General features: G+C 32.4%; 1 protein-coding gene across 1 annotated transcript in view; it reads right to left on the minus strand.

Moving 5' to 3' along the window:
* Nucleotides 1-25,575, minus strand: part of LOC134838864 (inositol 1,4,5-trisphosphate receptor type 1-like) — a 466,592-nt gene that overhangs the window by 128,724 nt on the left and 312,293 nt on the right. The gene's annotated exons all lie outside the window — the stretch shown is intronic.

Below are 25,575 nucleotides of genomic sequence, written 5' to 3' on the forward strand. Positions count from 1 at the left end.
GTATCTCTAAAGAGTTAGTACCACCTTTTGATTCTCTAGGACTTTGGGGACTATAGATTTTCATTGCGAGAACCAAAAATTGAAGATTTTTGAGATGTTTCTGCAGAGAACGCGCATCAAAAAACGCAGTTTTTTGTTTCAAAACTCCCAAAATGACCCTCCCCCCCCCAAAAAAAAATAAACTATAAAAAAATGCACATGAATAAGATTTCTACTCTTAAAAATCATTAAAATAGCACCCTAGCAAGAGTAGCGTATCAGTATGAACCTACTTTGTGTTCGGACCTAACTGGCAAACACGAGTGGTCATTTGGTTGCACTTTTTTTTATAATGTTGATCTGTATCATTGAAAAATTCATTGCAACTGTTCTCTTTTCTTTTTTTTGGCTAGTGTTTAAGATTTTTAAGCAAGAATAGCTGAGTGGAGGCAATTTCATTCACAAGGTTGATGATTCAACTCTGTCGCGTAGGCAAATGTTTAATAAGTTGAGACTTGCTTCTACTTTTTTCGTTTCACTTTATGGAGCTGCTTTCTGTCGTTTTCTCGCTAGGAAATTATAATGGCCTCTGTGTTTTTTTAGCATAACAAACGTGGAGACCTTTCCTTACGACTTTTGAATAAATGTACAGAATAATTGTGATCGGAGGAGTTTTTCTCTGTCCAGACTAATTCCGGCAATTTAATTGAAAAAATTTCTTTAGCATCCGAAGTTTTTTGTTGTCTTGAGCTGAATGGTAAGAAAAAAAAATCAATTGACTTGTGTTTATTATTTTTTATTAAACAAGAAGGTTAAATTGGGGGGTAATTAAAATGTAAGATATATTTCATTCTCCTTACGCGTATTTATATATTCTACCTAAATAAAAACGAACTATGAAAAAACAAATTGTTGCATAGTTTATCATTTCTTATTTTCGGCTAAAAAGCAGATTGTTTGTCTTTTGAGTGTTTTCTTATTCAAAGTTGGGGCGCTTAAAATGAGAGAATAAACAAATAAAAAATAAATTAAACAAATATAAAATTAAATGACAGTTTTGACTCCTTGAGTTCAAGTGTAAAAAAGCCTTCATTCTTTTTGATGAAAATCTAAAGATCAGAAAAATGGCAAATCGACTAAGTTCTAGACTACTTTATGCACACTTTGAAGATTTTTATTTTTATTGTTGAAACATAAGGCGAAGTTTTTATGAGTGTTGAGTTTTTCCACTCAACAAAATTTTCCAATCTGTTTTGAGTGAAGCAAAATGATCGTAAATATTTTTGTTAGATTCACATTTCTACGCTTGACGTTTTGGTATTGTTCATAAATTATGGGTTTTTATTCCAACTTTCGAATAAAGTGACGGAATACAGATATTTTTGCTCAGGTGGTTTTTTTCTCACAAGTATCGTTTTTTTTTACTTGCAAAGTTTGACGGAAATTTCATGTTCCACTCGAAACATTTTGTTGACTTGAGCTATAGTTACAAAAGATATTCAACCTGTGCGCCTTGAGGGCTTCTTCTCTCCAGACAAACTTCGACTTCAACCAGCAATTTACGACGGAAAAATCCTAAAAATCAGCCGAAAAATAATGTTCTCCTGAAAGATAGCTTATTTCCCCAGTTTACGATAAATAATGGTTGATGTATATTGCGCGATTATGGTGTATAGTTGAAAATATTCGAACATTTTTTTGTTTAAAAACATTTGGAGATTATATTCAGTTTTTGGAGATTATATCCTCCTAACTTTTCTGTGCTGAAGCTGCGTGAGAGGATCACCTTCTTGATACAGTTTGTCAGTGTTCGACTCGGTAATTTTGGCGTAGCTTTTGCCTGACGAAAGTTCAACATATTCAATTTTTTGGGGTAAAAATTTGGGTCTTTTCACGGATCATTTTTCTCTGATACTTGTAAAGTTACAGAGGATTTGACGTTTTGGCTATCTTGTGACAACTAATGGGGGCAATGGTTTATGTACTATAAACCTGTAAGCAGAAATTTAGTCCGTGTAACAAGTCGTACCAAATTGAATTGAGGCAGGTTAGTTAAAATTTTTTGAAGAAATCATATCAGTTTGCACTTTGCATAGCATTTAATGGATTGATTTTCGAGAAAGAAAACAAAAAAAAAACACTTTTTTTTTCAATTTTATTTCTTTTTTTTTCTTTTATAAACCTTTAAAAAACCTTTAAGTTGAAAAAGAGTACAAACAATGATCTGATTTTAAAGATTATCTTGTATCTATTGTTTTTTTTTTCATTCTTCGATTAACCGGCTCAAAGCTATGAAAAAATATAAGTTCAATTGAATTTTTTTTGAGGAGGACGTAGTTTTCAAGGGCTTAAGGTTTTTAAGGGATATATCTTGTTAGGCGTAGTTTGAGGGGTGCATATATTTTCTTTCCCTTAGGGTGTCACTGCGGATGGGTCGAACAAAAATTTAAAAACTTGAAGATGAACGGTTTTTTTAGTGAGGTCAACTTTGCTTACACGAGTCGAAAAAACTTTTGTCGCTTCGTGGTAACCTCTCTGGTTGTTTATGAACATCATTCAATACAAACAACGAGGTTTTCGTCGTTACAGTTGTACAGTTGTATCATTTTTTTTTGATCTCTTTTTTTATTCACTATCCAGTCAAAGTCTCAATTCCTTCATGCTTTTCACACGATTTTAAAAGGGTTGTCTTATCATACGCTTAATATCCTGCTTTCTATTAGTAGCCCCGGAAAGTCTCAGACCAGAGTCGCCTCTGCAGAAAAGTAAATGAGGGGGGTATATCTTTACCTTAAAAACTCCAGGAAAAGTTTGAAATGGTGGCGGTTATTTATAGAAAAAAATATAGATAAAATGATAAAATGCAGCAAAGTCAGACCAACTTCATCTCTCCTCTGAAAATTTATAAGTCGAAGATACTTTTTTATGGTGGTTATGTTGTTTTTTTTCTGGAAAAATTTTGGAAAGTTTTCTTTCTCTACAAGTTCATTCATACATTTGTATGTACTCTTGAATGCCTTTAGTTATATATGCACTTATTCAGCTTTCTGACTCTGAAAGTGTAAAAGATATAAAAAACGTGATCGAGTTTCAATAGTAAAACTGGACGCACTTTTTGGCGGAATAAAAAGTTCAACTTTCGATTAAATTCAGTTTTCTTAATTTCAATGATTAAATTAAAAACGTGTAATTTCTTAATTGCTTTCGAAATTCACAGTGCCTTAAGAGCCTTTTGTACTTTTATTGAGTTTTGAAATTGTTTCAAGTCAGCGTTTTTTATCTGTTTTTGTTTGCATTTTTTATTATTTTCGTTTCTATGTTGGTTATGTTAATTCTATGTAAAAAAAAACTTAAAGTATTTTGTTTTAGAACTTAATTTTTAAAACTAATCAAAACTTATAATTCGGTTTGTGTGTTTGTTTGAACTAAAATTGATTGAATTAAGGTTTCATTGAACAAATTTTCTTGGTTTGCTTATTTGATCTTTCGCGGTTCGACTTTTGTTAAGTGGGTGTGGAAGAACAATGTTGTAATTTCGATTGTCTGCTTATGCTTTCTTGGCTGAAGTGCCGCGTTGTGGGACTTTTGTGCTGTCAGATGTTTTATCGTAGATGCAATTGTTTTTTGATTAATTTTTTTTTTTGTAGTTTATAACTTAAATAACCCCTGATTTTAGTTAAGTAAGTTTTTCGTTTTTTTTTTGTTACAAGCTTTATTCGAACTAAAGGTTTACTGATTACAATTGTTGACTTAATTTGTATTGCTTTAAGGATAAAAAAACTGTTGATTGAAAAAAAAATCAGGCAGTCCTTGTAGTAAGAATCCAAAGCTTCAAGACTTAATTGCTCATTTTTTATGACAACCTTTTTTTGTGGTATTATTTTCGTTTTCGACTCAATGAGTGTCTACCATCGCATTTTCGGCTTAGTAGCCCTCTGTTTAATTTAGAAACTAATTTACCCCTGTTTTTTTTGTGTTTCTTGAATGTTTTTTTTCTTGGCGGTTTCACCTGTGTGACAAAAACGGTTTGTTTTTTTTTCTTTGGAAGAAAGACCTACTCTCAAATCGATCATCAGATATGCTATGATCATCAGAAAATTAATAATAACTCCGATGTGTTTTAATTTTCTGATTTCCCTGAGGAAAATAATTTTTGTTTTGAATCAATTTTCTTTTCTAAAACGGGACTTGAATTACCAAAGTCAAGAATATTTTGTAAGATTTTTCCAAATATAGCTTATAATACTTTTTAGTTGTTAATAATTCAAACTTTTAACATTCTAATGAGGTTCCTACCAATGAATTTTGATTTTACAAAACGAGAAAATATGGAGATTGACGCTCTTGCTGATTTCAAGAAACTTTTGTGCTGATGGTATATTTGAATTAGTTTATAAATAGTAAACTAGTTTAAACGATAAGTAATGGTTGATGTATATTGTGCGATTATGGTGTATATTTAAATAGATTCGAAAAATTTTTTGTCTAAAAACATTTGGAGATTTCCTATAAAGAGGTTCAAAAAGGAAATTTTTTTGTTTTTGGCGATCCGGAATGAAAAGAGCTCCATCATCCCTGATACTTCTCAATTAGAAAGGGGAAGAATGCCGGTCTGGATGCGAATGCGGTCACTTGCTCCTCCACGCTGTTGTTAGTCCAGAACAGTTGCCACATTCCCCTCAAACACGGCATACTGAAACAGAGGAAACTGTTTGTCCCTTAACACCCCTCACGTCATATTTTAGCTGTCTTAACAATTCTTGGACTGCGTAGAAGATTAGCAACAGCCTGACGATCAAAATGAAGAAGTTCGAGCAGATTTTTGTTTGTGTAAAAGGGAAAATTGACAAATTGATTCGGTATTTTTTGGGATATAACAAAGTTTCCAAACTCTGTTTCCACTTTGAGCACACGGGATACTGGTTAGTTATATGCCTGGCTGCCTGGGTAGCTGAATTCCTAGTTTTCCGCAAAACCATGCAAAACTCAATAAATTAGCGCACATAAAACCTGAGACTAAATTCTCACAAAATTAGGTAACTAGGGTTACCTGTCCATGGAAATCCATTCCTGCAGCCATATCGGCTGAAAAACGAAGTTTCAATATGTTCAATTTCAAATTTTTTCTCAAAAGTAAAACAAACTTGGACTTTTCAACCGCTTATGAAAATATTTATAAGATATATAATGAGTGTTTATTTAAAACATCTTCCAAACAAAAACCATCTTCACATCGTAAGTTTGATGAGTAACAAAACTCTTCTTTTGAATCGACAAAATGCTAAATTAAGCAAAGACGGCCGGTAACTGTGCAAGTAGCACAGATCGTTCCGACCGTAGTCTAAAAAAATATAACAGACACTTTTTTCTTGCTTCAAATTAGTGTCGTTTTTTTCGTGATAAAAAAGGAGCTGAACGAACAACTAAAGATTAAGCATATTCCACAATTATAGTAGAAAAATAATGAAAAAATAATTTTTGTAGAAAAATGAGTAAGAAAAAAAAAGCGCTAAAATACTCAAAAGAAACGCGAGTAACATTAAGTTTTACGTTTCAAATTAGGCTATTGTTATCTTTAAAGCCATTAAAATAAGGTATCGTAACTTTGCTCGCTCGCTTTAGTCGCTCGTATTGGGCCGAAAAACCAAAAAGTCTAAACCGGTTTTTCTCAAAATGAGAAATTTTTTTTAAAATTTTGAAAAACTGTTCGAATTCTGAGTCTAAGGGCTTTAATATGATGCATTATTCAGTTCTCTCCAATAATTAACTGTGGCAGCTGGTTTTGCGACAAAAACAAAAAAAAAAGAACAGACAGAAAAAAAAGAACTAAAACACACCCGAATACAATGTTCCTTGCTTTTTTCAAGTTGTTGGAACAACAAGCGATACTCAAAAATCGAGAAAATTAGTGTCATACCCAAAGAAACAAAAAATGAAATTACAGACAATTAAAATGACACAGCATTAAAACTGATTAAAAATCACAGATGAACTGTCTAATTCAATGTACCAATAAGCTTGCCAAAAAAACTTCGAGAATGAATGTGATCTAACTTCTCCTAGAATATATGTAACATAATACATAACATAGAGCTAATTTGAAGGCTTGAAAATTTTTGAGAGGATTCGTTTTTTTTCAAATTCTCGTTTTTTTTTTTTCGATTTGTCGAAAAATATAAACGTAGAAAAATTTTAAAAAATGCCTTTAATGAGTCATTTGTAAGCTTTAGAAATTAATGTTAGCTGAAGTCTCTCCTAAAGAGTACCTTTCATATTATCCGCATTTTGCTAAGTTAGTGTCCAACTAGTTAAAAAATCGCCTCAATATTTGACTACCTTTGCAATTCGAGTTATCATTGAAAAAGTTTTTGATGACACGCTATGTTACCTGCTAAAACTGCTATTTGTGTTATGTTTTAGGTTTTGAAGTTTTTTTTTCAACCCATGAATATTGGTTAGAACAACTACTTATCCAAAAAATCCATTTGTACATTGCTAAATCTAATTTCTGCCAATCTGATATATCCATTTTCGCAAGGAAGAGCAGAATAAGGAGAAATTGTAAATAAGCTAATCAAAAGTAATAACAAAACTTTTGAAGCATATGAAAATCCAAATTCCCTTTTTTGAAAACAAGGTTCAGGAAAATCAACGATTATTTGAACTTTTTCACACATTCTCTTTTGCCAGCCCTCAGCTTAATTAAGGAAAAAATTTCACTTGCTGATTTTCTGGCACTTTTTTTATTTTTTTCATTAAGGATCGCTTTCTTTTCAAAGATCGTTTTCATTTAAAAAATAAGCGCAGAACTTTAGATGCCATCATGGAGTTCACTGAACGTCTCAGAATAAAAAATTAAAATACAAACAAAAATTACATTGTTTATTTACCGTCATACACTTGAGACGCATTTATATGTTGTTTCAAAACATGTGCTTTGTATGACCTGCAAGGATAAACAATCAAAAAACTACTGTCGTACTTGGCTGATAGAAATTAACGTTTTCATATGAATATTGAACTTGAGCTTATGAAACAGATTGCGGTGTACGTCATGGTTCTGTTTTAGGGCTTCTGTTGTTCATTATCTACATCATTTACTTGCAGCTAGATACCCTCACTCAAAAGTTGTCAAGTTTGCCGATAATTATAAAACAACAAGCCTAAAAATAAAAACAACGACTATCAGAAGGATTTCGAAAACGCTGAATTTGGTTACAAGCGAACAAATAAACGCTACATAAATTTTGGAAAAAGTTGTTCATCTGGAAAATTTTGATAGAATGTGTCCCTCACGGGATCAGGACAAGTTATGCTATGCAAAAGAATTGAATGCAGATGAATTTTGCAATTGAGGATTAAAGTGATCAGGAAAAAAGCTTTATATGAAGAAATTAAAAAGTTTACAACTGGAAATATGTAGAAAAAATACTTTTGGTGCGTAATACAATAAAAAGACTAAGAAGTCGACATACAAAAACCACCCATGTATGAAAAAGATCGTATGCCTGAAGCTTAGTTTTTGATGATTGATAATAGCCGTTCGAAAAAGTTTCTGAAAAATGAGGAGCCTGAGAGTGAGGAGTCGTGTTGGTATGTACGCTCATTTTTAAGAAATTTTTATAGACTGAAAAAATATATTTTTTTCATTTATTTTTGCGAGAGGAAATTGTTTGATCATAGAGCTTCCACTTCTTTGAATTTTCAATTTTGATAAGCTCAGGCAGTATGGCACACTTATTATTTTCGGCTGTTTGGATTTTTCAGCTGTTTGGACGTTCTTTTTCTTTTCAAAGTTCCGATTTTTGAAGTACAATGAAACCGTGTGCGGTCATAAGGTAGACAAAACATAAAGTAAACATGTCGTAAGTCAATGAGAGTCGAGATAATAAACGAAATGGACGGCATGTTTGTTTCTCGATTCTGATTGGCTTACGACGTGACTACTTCATGAAATATTTACTTTTTGCTTTAAACTGATGAAACGGATATGAACGTAAACAAATCTGTTCAGAAAAATAATCTTGCCAGCAATGCAGCAATGCGAAATTTCATTTCATGATCAAAAACTTGCTGGCTCTTTTCCAGTCCCCACACCCCTGCTCTTTAAAAATTCAATTTTGAAAAGCCTATTAAACGTTATCATAATGCAATGAAATTTGGCGTGATGAACAAATTGACAACTCTGAACAGATTTGTTCTTCATACTTTGCAGAGCGTAACATCACGCGTTTAGCCGTAACAACACGTAAAATAAACATAAGACTCGGCATTTTGAAAGGGGGGAACTGGAAAAGATGAGTTATGCTCGATGTGGTTAACTCATAGAGTAATTTCGGATAGGGTACACCGTCTGCTCGTCGCGCTATCTTATTTTCGGTCGGATAGATTCGTGCAACTTCTTAGTCTAATACCGATCCTAATCTTAATCTTATATCTACTAGTCTCAGGGTGTTTAACTAGTCTCTGCTAGGCTCAATAGATCTAGAGTATACTGGCTTATTGCAACTGCTGCAGTTCTCTTGGAGAGGCAACTAAGTTCTAAGTTAAATTCAAATCTCTCTGTTGCTGAAATTACAAGTAATTTCAGCAATTACAAATAAGTGGGTTGTTAGTTAGATGGATTATCATTGGTTAATATTAAATATTTTACAGTGGTAAAATATCCAATTTATCCAATTATAAAATGTAGTTTAGATCAGGTTCCACCCATCCGGGGTTTACAGAGTTTTTTAGAACTATCTTTCTGCAATTTGAAGGATGGATGATGAACATTGGTATTTGGCGAACATCATTTTCTTGTCCGGTTCCTCTTGGAGAAGAACGTTCCAGGACGCTGGAATTATGGATAGGAAAATGTTACGTCGTCATTCGACAACGAATGTGATCCCCAATGTCCGATTTCAAAATGGTTTGCTATGACAGTTTTTTCTGCATTATGTAGAGAACTTGATTTGTGTGCAACCTCGTCTGGGAATGGCGTGAAGATCGTGTGTGGAAGGGATGCCTTGTAACTCGGATCTGTATGTATACTTGAACATCGAGGTGGTCATTGGTCTAGTTCAATGAAGTCCTTTTCTGCGAAGTCAAATCGTACTCTAAATCCTTTGAGTTGTGATTGTGGACGGTATGTCGGTTGTGCTTAGCCATTCTTTTGTTCGAGTGTGATGGGATCATCTAGTCTTTGGATGTTCGTCTTTGTTGTTGTGTATTGATCTATATACTGCAAAGTATGATTTACATTTTATAAAATTGTGTTAATTCAATTTTTTAATCATGATTTTAGTTACTCGTTTTCACAAAAGCGTTTTGTTTTAGTTTGTTATTTTGAAGAGTTACTCACCCTTGAGTTTCTCTTATTAAAAATAAGAATGTGGTCACAAAGCGTGGATGTAGCGCGGTGGGTTAGGCCGGCTATAGAGCATGCTCAGGACGTCCTATCTGGTGGGTTAGGCCAGGAGTGGGAGTATGATTTCAAACTGTTTCTTTGAGAGGTCCTGTTATGTGATAACGTTTTATGTTGGTTTTATGTTGTTCTTTCTTATGTTACTTTGTTTGTGTCCTTTTTTCAAAAATCAAATTGTTTTTGGTATGGGTTTGTATTGCGACTTTTTTGTGTTTTATTATTCCTTTCTTAGACTTTATAATAGTCTTCAAAAGAATAAATTATCCAGTTTTAAACTGGGTTAGTCCGGTTTGGGTTCCGTTGGTTTTCTTTTCTTAGTCAAGCTGCTATTTTATGATTTGTGGTGTTTAGTGAGCTGAGTTGGTTAGTTTGGCTTAGTATATAATTCCTTTCCAACCGGGTTAAAGGAAAGTTTGAAACTTGTTATCGTGTGTTAGAGTTGTTGAGAGTGAAAGCTTGAAACTTAAAATCATTATTTAAACAATTCTTCGCGGGTGAGCTGTGCGAGTTTGGATAGAATTCTTGTGCGAGTGAATGAAAATATTTGAAAAGCTTAGTACTGCTTTCTCATTTTATCAATTTATTGCGTAGAATTTGAATTTTACTGCGTTTTGGGGGAAATTTAAAATTATAATTTTTGATCGTAATTAAGTTTACTGCTTCATGGGGAAATAATTTATAAATAAAATTACTACATTTGGTATGAATTTTACTACATTATTTCGTGCAAGAAATTAACGAATTTTAAGAGAATTTAACAAGTTTTATTTTTATTTTTCTTTTCTGTTTTGTAGATGATCGTGGTGTGAAGACTAGAAATATAAATCAAACATTGATAGAAAATGGTTAGTACTAATTTAAATTTATTAGTGAAGAGTATTTTAAATTATACTTACCCTTTAATCATCTAGGAAAAAGCCGTGGGGGAAGATGTCGTGTATCATATCTGATGTTGTTAGTAATTTGGCTAGTATGCGTATGATGTTTTTAGTTTGTAGCAGAAGCCAAAGCAATTGAATGGCTTTAATGGTGTTTAGTTATTCGGTGCCTACTGCAAACTCGTAAGGTGTGTTTTGAATGAGGTTATCAATTTTATGATTATATTTAGTATTGTGAATGAATTCTAATATGGGTATTTCAATAGGCTGGATAAATTCATGCGGGATAAGGAAGGGTCTGGATTCTTCGGCATTAAAGGTCTTCGTGATGGGACAGAATATATACATTTGGGTAACTGGGTCATAGTTGCGGAGATTACCGTGGAGGTTAGTATCTTTGATGCAATATGTAAAATTAAGGAAAAATGGTGACGTGTACTTTGAGTTAAGAAACTGAAAACGATTTTGAGGTTGTCTTGAAGGGGTATGCAAATCAAAATGATTTTGTATAAAACGATAGTATGCATATGTGTGGGTTTGTTTAGTGCGTAACATAATATTGTGGGAAAAATGCAAATCGCGTTCCTGTGGTGAAAGAAAGTGAAAAGTTAGTGAAAATAACTGAAATTTATCATATAAGCTTTCGTATGCCTGAATATTAGCTAGTGATTCTGAAAAAATGTGATCATTCTTTCTATCAAAAATATTAAGTGTGAATACGTATGATGTTTTGATGAAAAATTTTTCTGTTAGTTGCGGGTTTGCGAAGCGGTCTTCTTCTAAAAATTGGTCTTGATTAGGTGGGATGATATTATGATCGAAATATTCTATTGCAAATTCGTTAGCTCGGGGTGCAGTGAATGTTTTTAGTAACTTTTTATATCCAACGTAAGTAAATTGTCGAGGTGTTAGTGTTGTGGTGAGTCTATATAATATGTCGTTGTTCTTTTCTATGCTGTCATGAGTATTAGTTAGTGGTAGGCAAAGGGGTTTAGTAAAATTATAATAAGCTGTCTAATGAAGTGTTGGCATTGAAACATGTTCATCTACAAAATTGCGTGTGTCATTAGTATCGTTAGGTGTGTTTAATGTATATTGCGGAAATGAGGGTAAGGTGATTGCAAGAAAGTTTTTCGTGTTTGTATGTTGCGGGTGATTAATATATTCGCGGGCTGTTCCGGGTTTGTTTGGGAATGGGTGAATCGGGAATTTTCGTTTAAAAGTGCGATAAGCTCGGTTAATGCTACTAGGTGTTTCGGTGGATGTTGATGATTGTGCTAATGATGCAGTGTAAGCTGAGGAGAATGTAGGAGTAGGTGGGTTTGAGGATTCTAGTGTGGATGAAAGTTGGTGTATTGTGAGGGTGTTAGGGTGTATTCACTGTTGTTGTAAGGTAATAAAATTATCGAGCTCCTGGGAAATTTGGGGGTATCTGGGGAATTATTATATGATCTGTCGGAATGAAGTGGAGAATAGGTTGGGGATACTTGGGAAGCATAAGAAGGAGTGGAAATGGATGGGAGTGGATGATTTGATGGGATTGGTTGAAAAGGGGGTTTTGAAAAAACTGAGGAGTTGGTCTGAGTATAATTTGAGGGAGATGGTTCGGAGTCTGCAAATTTGTCAGGGGTTTCTACATTAAGGTTATTAAATTGTGAGATAGAGTATTGAACTGAAATATCTGAGTTAGTATCAGAATTTGTGCTTGATGATATATTAATAATCGGAAAATTGGGTGGTGGGAAAGCAAAAAGTGGGATTATTGGGATTTGAGTTTGGAGGTTGGCTGGATGGGAAGTTGAGCGATGGAGGAATCCAAGTTGTCGGCTCATCGTGGGCTAAAAAAAATGATTATGTTGAGACTGAAAAGTGGTGGTGTGGGGTTGTTCTATAATTTGTTCGTATGTATTATCATTTTGTGAATGATGTATCATTATATGTTGGATGGGGCTTTGTGTTATATTTGGTCTAGAATTTGGATTATTTGTGATTGCTAGGTTTCGGAATTTACGGGGAATTAATGATAATGAATGATTTTGTGGTAATGTGGCAACTGTGGTGCGGTAGGTGTTATCTCTATATTTTTGTGTTGTTCAACGTAAGTGTTTTGTCTTGTGGATATTTTCGTGTTATATTCTTTTATTTGTGCATCTAGAAGTATTTTGTTTATTGATGATGAATAAATCCAAAAAATCCTGCGAATAATATACGTGCTACACTTGCTTGTCTGTTTACTTGTGTGTGTATAGCGCATGTGTTATAGATTCCTTTTAAGAGTGAGAAAAGAAATCCTATAAAATTAGACATGGCGTATAAGATAGTTAATTTTTCTAAGATGTAATAGGGCCATCCTAGAAAAGCTAGAATTTTGTTCTTTAAAATGACAAAACTGAAAATGTTTATGGGTGAAATATTTTGTGGTCTGTATTTTTCACCGTTTAAGTATATGTAGTCTTTAATGTCTTTAAAATATCCGCTATAATCTTGTGTATAAATGTCTGCAAATCCTGCGGTTTCGACAAGTTTTCTTAAATTCTGGTCAATTGATTGTCTTTGTATTGTGTCCATTTGTGTTAATAATTCCTGAAACTGTTGCGTTCTAATGTGATGTTGGATATCAATATTTGGATTACGAGCAATAGCTCTGGTGCTTTCGGGTGAAATTTTTTTGAGTGATTGCATTAACGTAGGGTATGGTGTAAGGAGATAGTATTTATCTTCATCAGGATTCAATTGTACTACCTTGTGGCTATTTTCTGATCCACATGGGACTGCGGTATCCAAAAACTATGTTCGTCTTGAAAGTGTGTCAACAAAACGTACTTTATTTTTATAGAATATAGGTATTCTTTTATAACAGCGTTTGTCTTCAAAAACATATAGTGGTGATACTTTTTTGGTACAAGTATAAAACCACAAATTATTTCCTTCGTAGTCTAGAAAATTTGATCTGTTTCCTGATAATACGTATCCTGCGTAGGGTATTTTTAGTACTGTTAGTGCGAGTGATTGTAGGATTTGTGTTCTTTCCAATTCGCATAGTTGGTGAAGTGTTTTTAATTCGAAGAGTGACATTTTTTGAAAAATTCGACTAATTGTGTAGTCTAACTTCATATCCAAGTCGATATCGTAATGAATATTACCGAAATAGGTGCTATTCATTAGTGATAGTTCTTGTAAACGTGTACTTTTACTGTCATGTGGTGTTAGTTTTCCACCAGATGACCTGTGCTTTTTTGAAAGTTAACTGGTATGTATGATGTTCCTTCATTTATAGAGTGACTTGTGGCATAAGGGTCAATTTTTATTTTTCCAGTGGTCATGTCGAAATCTTTTTCGTATTTGACAAGTATTTCAGAATATTGTGTCTTATAAAGTGGATTTCTGTATTTGCATGCAATTTCTGTTTCTTGATATATTTGGAAACGTGTTAATTGATTTTCTATATCATGAGTTTTTCGAAAATCATTACTTTGTTTTCGGGATGGATTTACTTGTTCGTATCGAATTGATTCTATAAAATATTTTTCATGAAATTTTATCATTCGAGCGTGCATTTTTGCTACTTGGAATGTTGTGCATAAATCTTCGGGAAACCAAACAATTGTTGCTTGGGTCCTTGTTTTAGGGTCACAATAACCTTGATCATTTTTGCAAGGTAATCTAATTCCTTGATAGATCATTGTGTTATCAGATAAATCTCGTGTGAGCTGTACTTTTTCGAGTTGTATTTTCCAATCGAAAAACATTATTTCTTGATATCCTTTATTTTTCGTATTTGCTTTGCAGTTTGATGGGTTATTTATACCAATGTGCGGTATCCAGTGTTTATCGTGTATGTCATAAGTTAATCTTCCGTGTGCGCCGTTGTATGGGTTTTTTTCGTCTAGTTTTATATGTCCTTGATATCGTTCAAGTTGTGCTTGATGTACAGAATCGGCAAAGACTTGAAATTTACTATTTTCCTGTCTGTGTTTCTATTTCTTGTGATGTTTAGTCTGAGTATTTCGTTTTTACAATCATCGGGATTTAGATATAGAAGTCGTTCTATATTACTTAGATAGAATGATTCGTGATCCAGTCGGTTTTTATTTCCGTTTGAAACTTGTGAAAAATGTACTTCCTTTTCGGAAAATCTTGCTGTAAATTTATATCCTGTGACTGTTGTTGCTCGGGCTTTTGAATACAGTGTCGCTATTACATTTGTAGTTTCTATAGCTTGTGGTTCTGTTTCGCATTGTGATACTTGATTTATTGCATATTTGTGTAGTGTTTTTTGTTCGTTTTCTTCACAATCGTAGTGTGTTACTAATAAATCCTGGGGTCCTGTGCGAGGAGAAGGATTTGTGTTCCGGTCGGAAAATATTAGAAAAAAGATGTGTTGAAATGTTAATATTTTTAGAATATACATGTGTATGATAATCCTGAGTATGGGTTATAAAATGTTATATAGCCAATTGTGTTTTTGGTATATCTATCGTATTTATATTTTACTTCAGTTGTTTTAAATGGTGGTGGTAGCGATTGAGCTGTTATATTTGGTGGATTTAATGGGTAAGGATGTTGAACAATATTATTAAGTTTGATCGTGATTTCGAATTTCAATTGGAGACTATTTTGTTGGAGTATTTGAATATTGTGTTCACGAATATCTTCGTGGATATCTTGTCTATATTGTAGTCTATTGAGTGCCCAACTGTGGAGTCGGTTACTATCTTGACGTTGTCCGAATAATGATGGGGGTGCTACGAATGTGTTCCAATCTAATCGTAAAGGGATATTTGTTGATGATTGTTCTCGATATCTAGCGTCGAGGTTATTTGGGAAATTTAAAGGGAAAAGCGTCGGTGGAATTTGACTTAATGATGGCGTTGACGGTAGTGATAATGTTTCTGGTAGTGATGAGAGTGTTGTATCCGTTGAAATATCTATTCGATCATTCACTAAGTTTGTTTCTCCTTGTAAATAAGAGTGTGTTGTCCAATATGGTAGTCGTGCTGTGGGATTGGGGGGGTTAAAGGGATTTTCACGTATTTGTTCAGATGTTGGTGTTGAACCTAAGTAATCTGAGGGTAGATTTGAGGTGCTCTGTTGTGAAAGTAGTGTGGGAGTTTCTGGCAATGTACTACTTGAAATTTTTGGGGTAGTTGGTGTTGGTGATTGGGGTATATCAAAATGAGCTCTAGGGGTTTGAAAACTTCTGTTTCGTCGTGGATGTATAAATTGTCTATTTATTTCGACTGTATTTTGGTTTTGACTAATGTTTCTTATTCTGCTTAATTCTTGTGGTAATGTGGGATGTGGGGTACAAATTATATGTTGGTTCACTTAGAGGTGCCTGTCGCTGAACTGGTTCTAATGGTTCGGATAAGCGAGCGTGTCGTTCTTCAAAAAAGTATGGATTATCTTGAAAAGAAATTCGTTTGGATGTTTGGGGGTTTCGGGTAGTTGTGGGTATTGCTGGGTTTTCTTATGATGATGTCGGTGAAGACTGTTTTTGTGATTGTTGGTTAGCAATTTTTGAAAGTGTCTGATTGATTTTTTCTAGTGGGAAGATTTATGTTTATTGTAGTATTTTTCAATGAAAAAAAAAATAAAAGGATTGTTGCTAAGGCGAATGTGACTATTGCTTTTTTTCACATTTGCACATTGTCAGTATTAGGGATGATAAAAATATGATGAAAATTACAAATAGTAAAAAAATATCTGTTCTACTAAAAATTGTTCGTATCATTTAAATAGACTTTGAATTATCGTAATGTGAATATGATCAATGATTTGGGAAAGTTGGAGATATATTTCAAATAGGGAGTAGAAAATTTAAAAAATGTTGCAAAAGATTATTAAAATGATTATAAAAGCTTCAAAAGTATCAAATAGAAATATGAACAAAAGTTTGAATGGTATGAAAAAGTTTATTAAAAAATTTAAGATTGTATCTTTGAAGATATTGACTAATCGAGAGAAGAGCATTTAAAAAATTATTTCTTCGTCGAATTTTTTTTGTTGTTTGAGGCGAGATTCAAGTGTGGTCGAGTTATTTATGGATTTTTTGACAAGTGGGTTGATTTTTGAGAAAATTTGTTGGGGGCTGATTTTATGGTGTTCGGGAGGTCTTCTTTGCTTTATTTTTATTTGTCGGGTGATCTGGGTATTTTTGAAATATTTGTACTTTAGGCCAAACGAATATGGTCCTTTTTTACTTTAGGCTAATATGCCATTTTTGGTTGGAGGGTTTTTTGAGGTCTGAGTTGGGAAAATATTGTTGATCTTTGCGTTATTAGATAGGGGAGGGTTATGATATTATGGTGGTATTTATTTTAGTTGTCAAATTTTAGCGGGTTGCTTATTTTTCACCTGGAGGTTGTAAAATTATAGTTATAGATATGCCTGGAGTTTAATATCTTTCGGCTTTTAGGTTGGTGTTAGAGAAGAAGGTGCTAGATAGAAGGTGACGGATTTGAGTCAACCCTATTGGGTGAATGAATCTGAACCAGAATTGTTGCGTATTTGTCAGCATGTTATCTTGAAAAATGAAAGTTCAAAATGATCCAGAGGTGCAAAGATTATTTATTTTTAAAATCAAAGTTGTTTTTGAAATTCAACTTTCTTTAGTATTTTAGATTGTGGAATGAATGTTTTGTAGTTTTCACGTGGTTGATTTCTAAGTCGTGATAATTCTCTATGTTCTGTTTTTTCTAGTTGTTCTTGTGGTAAAATTTTTTCTATCATTTTCCTGTTTTTTCTTTCTTTTTGAGGTATTTGTGGGTCTGGTATTTTTTGATTGTTTTTACCTGTGATTTGTGTTTGATTTTTTTGATGAATGTTGTGTTGTTTATCAACTTCTTTTCCTGTATGTGGGTGCTTTTGAATAACTTTTAAACCAGTGAAAGAATATATTTGAGTTAATTTGCGTAGTGCGTATTCTTTTGGGTAGTAGGGCAATAGATTTTTACGATGTTGAACAATTTCTTTTTTAGTTGAATCTGTAAGTATATAAGTTACGTCAGTGGGTTTGGCAATTATTTGGTATGGTCCTTTTCGAAGGGGTTGTAATTTTTTAGAGATTCCTTTTTGCGTATTTAAGTTAGGTATTAAGACAAATGTTCCAAGTTTTAAATCTGTGGCTGGTTTAAAGCGTAAATTTATTTGATCGTTAATTTTTTGCCTTTGTAACAATTTCTTTGTTACTTTTTGGTAAATTTCATTGTGTTTTTTATCTCTATTTAAAATCCATTCGCTGTGTGCCGGAGGCTAATTTAAGAATTTGTGGTTGATGAAAATGATTTTCATCATGTGTGTGTAAAGGTAGGTTATAACAAATTGAGTCTTTATTTAGTTGACAATAACCATGTGCATTTTTATGGGAATTTGCTGTAAACATAATTGGTTTACGTGGCTTTTGATTGAAATCCATTTCGTATGGTGACATTCCTAAAGTTGTCGTAAGTTGTGAATTGTACGCTAATTGAAATAATTTTACATCTGCTGACCATTCTGTGTATTTTGTATCATTTTTATTGTAGTTTTTATTATGATACATCGAAGATATTCTTGTAGTGAACGGTTCATACCTTCGACTAAACCGTTTGTCCAAGGTGCATGAGATGTACGTGGTTTATGTTTGATGTTATATAAGTGGCATAGTGTGATGATTTCATTATTTATGAATTCTGTACCGTTGTCTGTAACTAAGATTTCGGGTAGTCCGAATTTAGCTATCCAATGTTCATAAAGCGTCGTGTAAGCATAATAAGCACTACAATGTGGTACTGGGTTGAGTGCTACAAAATGTGTGAATGCGTCAACAATGACCACAATGTAGGAGTTTCCTTCAGAAGATGGTGAAATGGGTCCTTTTGTATCGAATGAAATGCGATGGTTAAAATATAAACTTTGTCTTTTAAAATCTTGTTTTTGTGCTATTTGTTTTTGATTTGGATAAGGTTTGTTTAATTGACTTATTATACAACCATTGCATAATACTTTTATCCAAATTGGTGCATTTGGGAAATAAAAAATTTGTGTAAACTTCGAGTATGGTTTTTCTAATCCGGAGTGTCCTTTAGTATTTTGTGTATGTGAGATGTTAAAAGCTATTAATATCATACTTAAAGGAAGACAGGGAACTTTGGAATCATTTAAATGATGCTCTAAAAGATCTGTATTTTCATTAATTGTTGTGTTATTAAATTTTCGGAAATATCGGAGGAGTGTTTTATTTCCTAAAATTGTGGTATCTGCTTTTACGGGCTTAGTTTTGTATTTGTGCCATGATTTTAGTTGTCTAATTACTGGGTCGAGATTTTGATTTTGTTTTAAAAGTTCAAGTGTAATTTTATCTGTTGGGGGGAGAAAAATATTGTCAATTTCTAGTTTTGATAGGGGAATTGTGTCAAGTGGGTCATAGAGATCAAAAACTTAATTTATTGTGATTTTGAATCATTTGTTTGCGGTCCTGATAAATTTACTTTATCGGTTAAATTTTCATTTTCGATTAATGGGAAAAGGTCTTTTTATGCGAATGTTGTTTTATTCTTTTTTTTGAGCGTTGTTTTTTATCCATTGTGAGTATGGATTTGGTTTAAAAGTTGATGTACCTGTAAATCAACTTCATAGTGATCATTCTGGCAATCTAAGTAGAGTGGAAAATGTTGTAGGTTATTTATCTGTGATTGATCAATATCAGTTTTTACTGCATATTTTCATTCTAATCGGGTTGATGTTTCATCTTTTGCGAAATAAAATTTAATATTTTGTGGTATTTCAACTGTAGTTTTTCTTGTGAGTAATTCAGGTGGCGTATTTCGACTTAATGTATCTGGTAACGCAAGGTTTTTTCCTGCTGTCCAAACTATATGTAGGTTTGGAAATTTCATTAGAATAAGTTGAAATCTATTAACTCTATGATTTGGATTTGACTTTTGTGTAAAAAGAAATATAATTGGTTTGTGATCTGTGAATAGAACTGTTGGGTGTTTTGATCCAAGTATCAGAAATTCATATTCTGTAAGTGTATAAATTATAGCTGTACATTCTCTCATTAGAGTTGAGAGTCGTAGCTCTGCTTGAGTGAATAATCGTGAATTTGCTGATATAAGGTTAATTTCATTTGTTCCACTATGTGATTGTAGCAATGCTGCTCCGATGCCAAAATTTGAAGCATCGCACATTGCATAGAATGGTTGATTTGGATTTGGAATTGTATTTGAAATTTGTTCAGTTAAAAGTTTTTTAATTTCTTCAAATCGTGTTTGATGTTCAGTGGTCCATTCAAAATTATTTTATTGTCTGAGGATATTATAGAAGGGTCTTAAGTATAATTGCATTTTGTAAACATATTTACTTAAGAAATTTAACATTCCAAGGAATTCTTGGATTTTCTTTTTATTTGTAGGTGGCTGAAGTTTTTGAATAGCATCAATGCGTGATTTTAATGGAGTCATAGTTTCTCGTTCTATATTATGTCCTAAAAATTTAACGCGTGTTAGAAAGAAGTGTGATCTATTGGGAGCTGCTTTCAGATTTTCGTTCTGAAGTATTTTATGATACTGTTCTAAAACTGTAAACATTTCTTCTTTAGTTTGTGATTGCATAAAAACTTCATCTAAGTATGTGATTGCATTTTTCTTGAGTATAAGTGGTCTAAAAGTTTTACTCATAAAAGCTGAAAAAGCTGCTGGTCCTATGCATATTCCATAGAATAAGCGATTGAATTCATATTGTTGATTTCCAATAACAAATTGTGTTAAACGCCGCGATTGTTCATCTAGTGGCATTTGATTATAAGCACTATTCATATCTGCGGTTGTGAAATATTTACCATTTATCTTTGTTAAGATAACTTGTATGGGTTCAATAGGCCAATTGCGTTTTGATTCGTCAATTAGTGAATTGAAGTATCTAGCTTCTAAAACTATTTTTAGTGATTCACCTTTTGCTAGAATGATAACAGGGTTGATAAAAGTGTTACCTTTTGGTTGTTCTTCCTTATTTACTGGTGAGATAATAACGTATTGTTCTAAAATGTCAAATTTTCTGTTTACCTTGTCATGTAAGTGAATTGGTACTTTACTGGCTCTTTGTTTTTTGAAAATTGCGTCGAGTTTTAACGGGAGGTGTAGTGATGAACTAATTTTTCCAACATCAAATTTTGATGTTGCGTAGAATGTTGAATATTTTAACAGTTGTTTTGCTAATTTATCAAATTCAATTTGTGTAATTTGTGAATGTTCAAAATTAAACATTGTTAAAAATTTTTGTTGTTCTTTTGTGTAATTTGTTATATTGAATGTCGGTTTAAAATATGGTGTTTTTGTGAAATAATCTGTGTTTATTTTTTCATTGCTTATTATGTTATTTATGGATAATTCTTCGTCAAGAATTGTTGATTGGCAAATATCTAATAATTGGAGTATATTATTAAAGCGGTAGGCTACTTCATTTATAGGTGAAATTGTAGCATTTGTCTCACAATATCGTAAAAGTCCTAAGGGTAACGTTACTTGATATGGTGTATTATTATACACGTGTAATGAAATGATGTCGGAATTCGTGTTTTTCGAATATTTTATAGATGAGATCGTAATTTTGAAAAACTTGTGGATAGGTTTAAATTCGAAGTCTGACATAAAAAGTTGTTTTGACTTTTGTTATACTGGTGAACTTGTTTTATGGAAAAATTATGTATATTGCCTGATAGTGGTTTCAGGTGTTTCCGTTGTTGATTGTAAATGGGGTAAAATTTTGAGAAGAATGGTGGTTGTTTGTTTAATCTTCGGAAGAATGTTAGAGCTGTATTTTTTGTTTTTGTGTAGTTATCTTTGATATGTATCTTACTATTTAGGATGTTGATCGTTGGTATATATTTAGATATAAATGGTACGCCAATGAGTTGTCTTTATTATCAGTAATATGAAATATTTGTTTATATGGTTTGTTTGAAATTTTGTTTGGTTCCATTGTTCTTGTGGGAAGAAGGAATAATTGGATTTTTCCATAATTTACTAATGCTGATCCTTGTGCTGTTGCTAATTTACTAGAGGTTTCAAGAGGTGTTAATTTCGGATGCAATGTTTTGATTTCGTTCCATGTGGGAATATTAATTATATTTGATTCTGCTCCTGAGTCAATTAAAAAATCAATTTCAAGATCTGGTGGTTGAAATTCTTTGTTTCTTTGGCTTTCTATGAGAAATGGAATTGTCCAAATTTTTTCTCTTGGTTGTTTTTTTTTGTATATTTTGATAAATATGTTTTGTGTTGGAGCATTGTGTTTCGACTTTTTTATCGGGTTTAATTACCGTGTTAATTCCGTTTACTTCTTGTGTAGTTTGTGTATTATCAATGGGTCCAATATATTAATTGTGAAGGAGTTCCTATTGATTTTTATATATATTTGAAGTAAAAGGTTGTTCATATATAATAGTTCATAGTCGTTTTCGACTGTTATCATATTTACAGAGATAGTATTATCTGTATCACTTTCTGTATCTGATGATTCACAGTTTATATGATTTAGTTGCAATTCGTTACTTCCTGTGTCATCAATATCTGGGTGGTCTGAAGTTGTTTCTTCATTTGTCTGCACTTGATTAATGTGTCTTTGATGTTTTGGTGTGCTACTTCTGTATCGATGTTTAGAATCAGGATATCGATTATTATTCCTATGTGGTGACTGGGAATAATTTCTGTATCGATTAATGTAACTTGAGTTTCGTTTCGATTTTGTGAATTATTTCGTGATCTGTTTTGATAATGATTGTTTGATCTGTGATAGTTTGATCTATTATATGAATTATTCCTTGATCTATTTTTTGGATAATTCTGATTTCGATTGTTTGAATAACTTCTATTTCTATTATGTGAATAGTTTCTATTTCTATTGTATGATGAGTTTCGTGATTGATTATTGGAATAGTGTCTAATCCTTGGGTTTGATTGGGAACTGAATCCAGAAACAAATTCTGTTGTATTGGAATCCAATCGTGAATAGTTATTTTGGTTATTTTGGCTTTTCGATCGGTTATATCTATTTTGTGAGAAACTTCGTGTATTTCCTCGTTCGGGTGATCTACCTCCAACTGTTATTACTATATATATTTTTGTTTGGTAGATTTTGGTCTTTTTTCATGTATTGATAGAATGATTTTTTTGGTTCTTTGTACTTTTGAGGTTTATTCTGATTGTCTTGTTGTTTTTGTCTACATTCGGAAATACTGTGTTTGTATCGTCGGCAATAATTACACCATTTTTTGAAGGATGGTTTGCCTTTAAAGTTTGGATGTTTTTCGTAGATATTTAGTATTTCAGTGATTTTTTCAATCAGGTCTGTGTCTGATTCTTGTATGTTATTAAATGTGTAGTTTTTGTTTCAATCCGATTAACATATTGTAGTTTTAGATTTTCTGTTTCTTCGAGTTGCATTGTGATTTCTGCTTGTTCTAATTTATCTACTAATTTTCTAAAATCTAAATCTGGTTCTCGAATTGAGGAAGGATGAGATGCTCTCTTTTTTATAGCTATTTTCCTTAATTGAGGTGTTAAGGTCATCATTAAAATTTCTGTCATTTTGGTGTTTTTGTATTCATGTGTATTAAGTGAATATGCTTTTCGAACTAGTGTTTCGATTCGTACTGCTAATTGTTTAATTGTTTCATTTGGTAATCTGCGGATTTCGTTGCATAAAACACCTTGATGTTGTTTGTTTCTTTCAGAATCAAACATTTTTGAAACTTCTTGTGTGAATCTTTTCCAGTCTGATTTTATTTCTATGGGTAATACTGAAAACCATTTTTGAGTTGTGCCGTGTAGGGTTGTTTGTATTAATGCTGTGCGTCTATGTATCCAATTTTGATGTAGTGGCGTATTAATTGGTTCAGGTCCTATATTTAAATTAAATTTGCTGTTACTGCATTTAGATAATCTTCTACAGAATATTCAGGGTCTGTTCCTGTGAAAACCATTAATGGTTTTATTCGATGTTATTGATGATCCACCCATGAGGTATGGATTCATAGTCATCTGTAGTGGTTCTGCGGCATTTGGCTTTTGTGAAAATTTTGAATGTTGATTTTTTGTGATTTCATGTTGCTGAAGGTAATATGGAAGCGGTATTTCATTTTGCATTTGGGTTGGTTGATAAGAACGCGTTAACATTGGGTTTTGTGGTTGTATTGGTTGAAAAAATTGTGTGTTAAATAGGTTTTGTATATTCATTTGTGGATTTTGTATATCTGATGGATTTTGTGGGTAAATTTTTATATTTTGAGATGGTTGAGATTGTCGCGGTCTCTGTGTTTGATATTCTTTAGTAGATGGTGCAAAAATATCTGGTTGATGATAATCATCGTCATCAGATGATAAAAAGTTTGTATTTAATGGTGTATGTTGTTTATTTTTATTTTGTTGAAAAAATGGGTAATTTTCACTATAATCCTGAGTAGGTTGTGGATTATCTGGAAAATTTACTGAATTGGTCGATGTTTTTGGGAGATTACAATAATGGGAACATACATGATTTAAATTTTGTGTATTTTTTCGGGGAGGTTGGTTTGTTTTTGGTTCGTGAGCATAATTATAATTGTGTTCTGCAAAAGTGTTTCTTGTGAACGGTTTTCGTGTTTTTGACGGTATTGTCATTGGTCTATACGTTTGATAGTCCATATGTGAATATTTTGGAGCAACCGAAGGTTTAACGGTTGATTGTAAGGTTACCTGTGTTAGTGATGTATTTGTATTTCTTGGTGTTGTCAGGATGGGGTGTATTGCTGAAAAACTCTTTTGTGTAATTGTTACTGTTGTTTGGACGATTTCTTCATTTATGAAGTGTGATGGTGTTTGAATATCTTGTTGTGTAAGATTTCTGGTTCCATTGAGGTTTTCATTATGTATGACTGTTGAATTTAAGCTGTTATTTCGTGTATCAGTTAAAAATGTATTATAATTCAATGGTGTTGCATCAATGGTTAATGGTACTACTTTTACATAATCTATGTGAAAAGATATTGTACTTATTGCTTGACTCGAAATAGCTTGTGGGATATTTAGAAATGCTGGATGAGACCAGTCAGGGTCCCAAACGTAATCTGATTGTTCTGAAAGAACAGTGTCATCATTGGTATTTTGAGGTCTGAAATTTTTTCTTGCTTGTGAAATAAAATCTAAATTGTGGGTGAAATAATCTTTTATAAATCATGCTAAAATCTTTTGTAAATCATGTTTAGTGTTTTGTGAAACATCTTCTTTAGTAAAATGTTCGCGAATTATATGTAGAAATGTTGAAAATACTGTGATTTTATCGTACTTTTGTATGTTTGGATATTTCGATTGGTGATATACTTGAACTTCTGTTTTTTCTAATATAGATATATAACTATATATTACTGCAAAAACTTCGTTAGTGAATATGGAGTTTGCTCTTTGTGAATTATGATATTGTATGCTTTTGATATATTCTATGAATACTCTTGAAAATTCTAGTTCAATATCGTCTGTTTGAGTTACATATTTACGATGGGCTGTATTTGGTGTGCTGAATTCTATGGTGTAGATTCCATATTGTTGTGTTAGATTACATATGTCTTTCAAATAATGTTCAATAATTTGTCTTTTGATTTTTACATCTGGGAATTTTGCTTTGCATGGGCTGATTCCTGGTTCAAACAAATTTACGAGTTAGTTTTTACAAAATCGTGTTTGTCCTCTATCATAGAGTGAATCTATAAGAAAGGGAAAAACTGCTTCTTCATCTGGACTTTCGTCACTTTGAGTGTGGCTCATTTTTTCGTTTGATGACTGTTAATATATAACTATCAATGTGTCTAATTGGTTGATTCCAAGTATACAAGTGTACTGGTTTGTGTTTATATTGCTTTTTTATTCTTCTTTTTCCTCTTTCTGATGAATTTGAAGTTGTTTCTGAGTCGGAAAAATATAATTGATCATGAATGGGAAAATTTTTATCTATTGATTTTTTAAATTTGTATAGTTCGTCTAAACTGTTGGCTTTTGATTCAGAAAATGCGTTTCTATTTTTTGAAAATCTTTTTCGTGTGATTTGTCTTTGTTTGTTTATAATTTTTCTTTGTTTTGTTTGTCGTTTTGTTCTAATGTATTCAACTGTTTGTGTATGAGGTGTGATTACAAGATTGTATTTTTGGTTATCTATTTCACAATTGTGTAAAATGATTGTTTGTTTATTACCTAAATTTTTGAATGACAGAAGGTTTAGGATGAGGGATGCAAGAAGTTGTTAGTTATTTCCATTTTCCTAAACTATTAGTCCTTACGATTTTTTGGTTAGCTTAACCTG

The sequence above is a fragment of the Symsagittifera roscoffensis genome, chromosome 2 (genome assembly GCF_963678635.1).
Source record: "Symsagittifera roscoffensis chromosome 2, txSymRosc1.1, whole genome shotgun sequence".
In the NCBI taxonomy this organism is placed as follows: Eukaryota; Metazoa; Xenacoelomorpha; order Acoela; family Convolutidae; genus Symsagittifera; species Symsagittifera roscoffensis.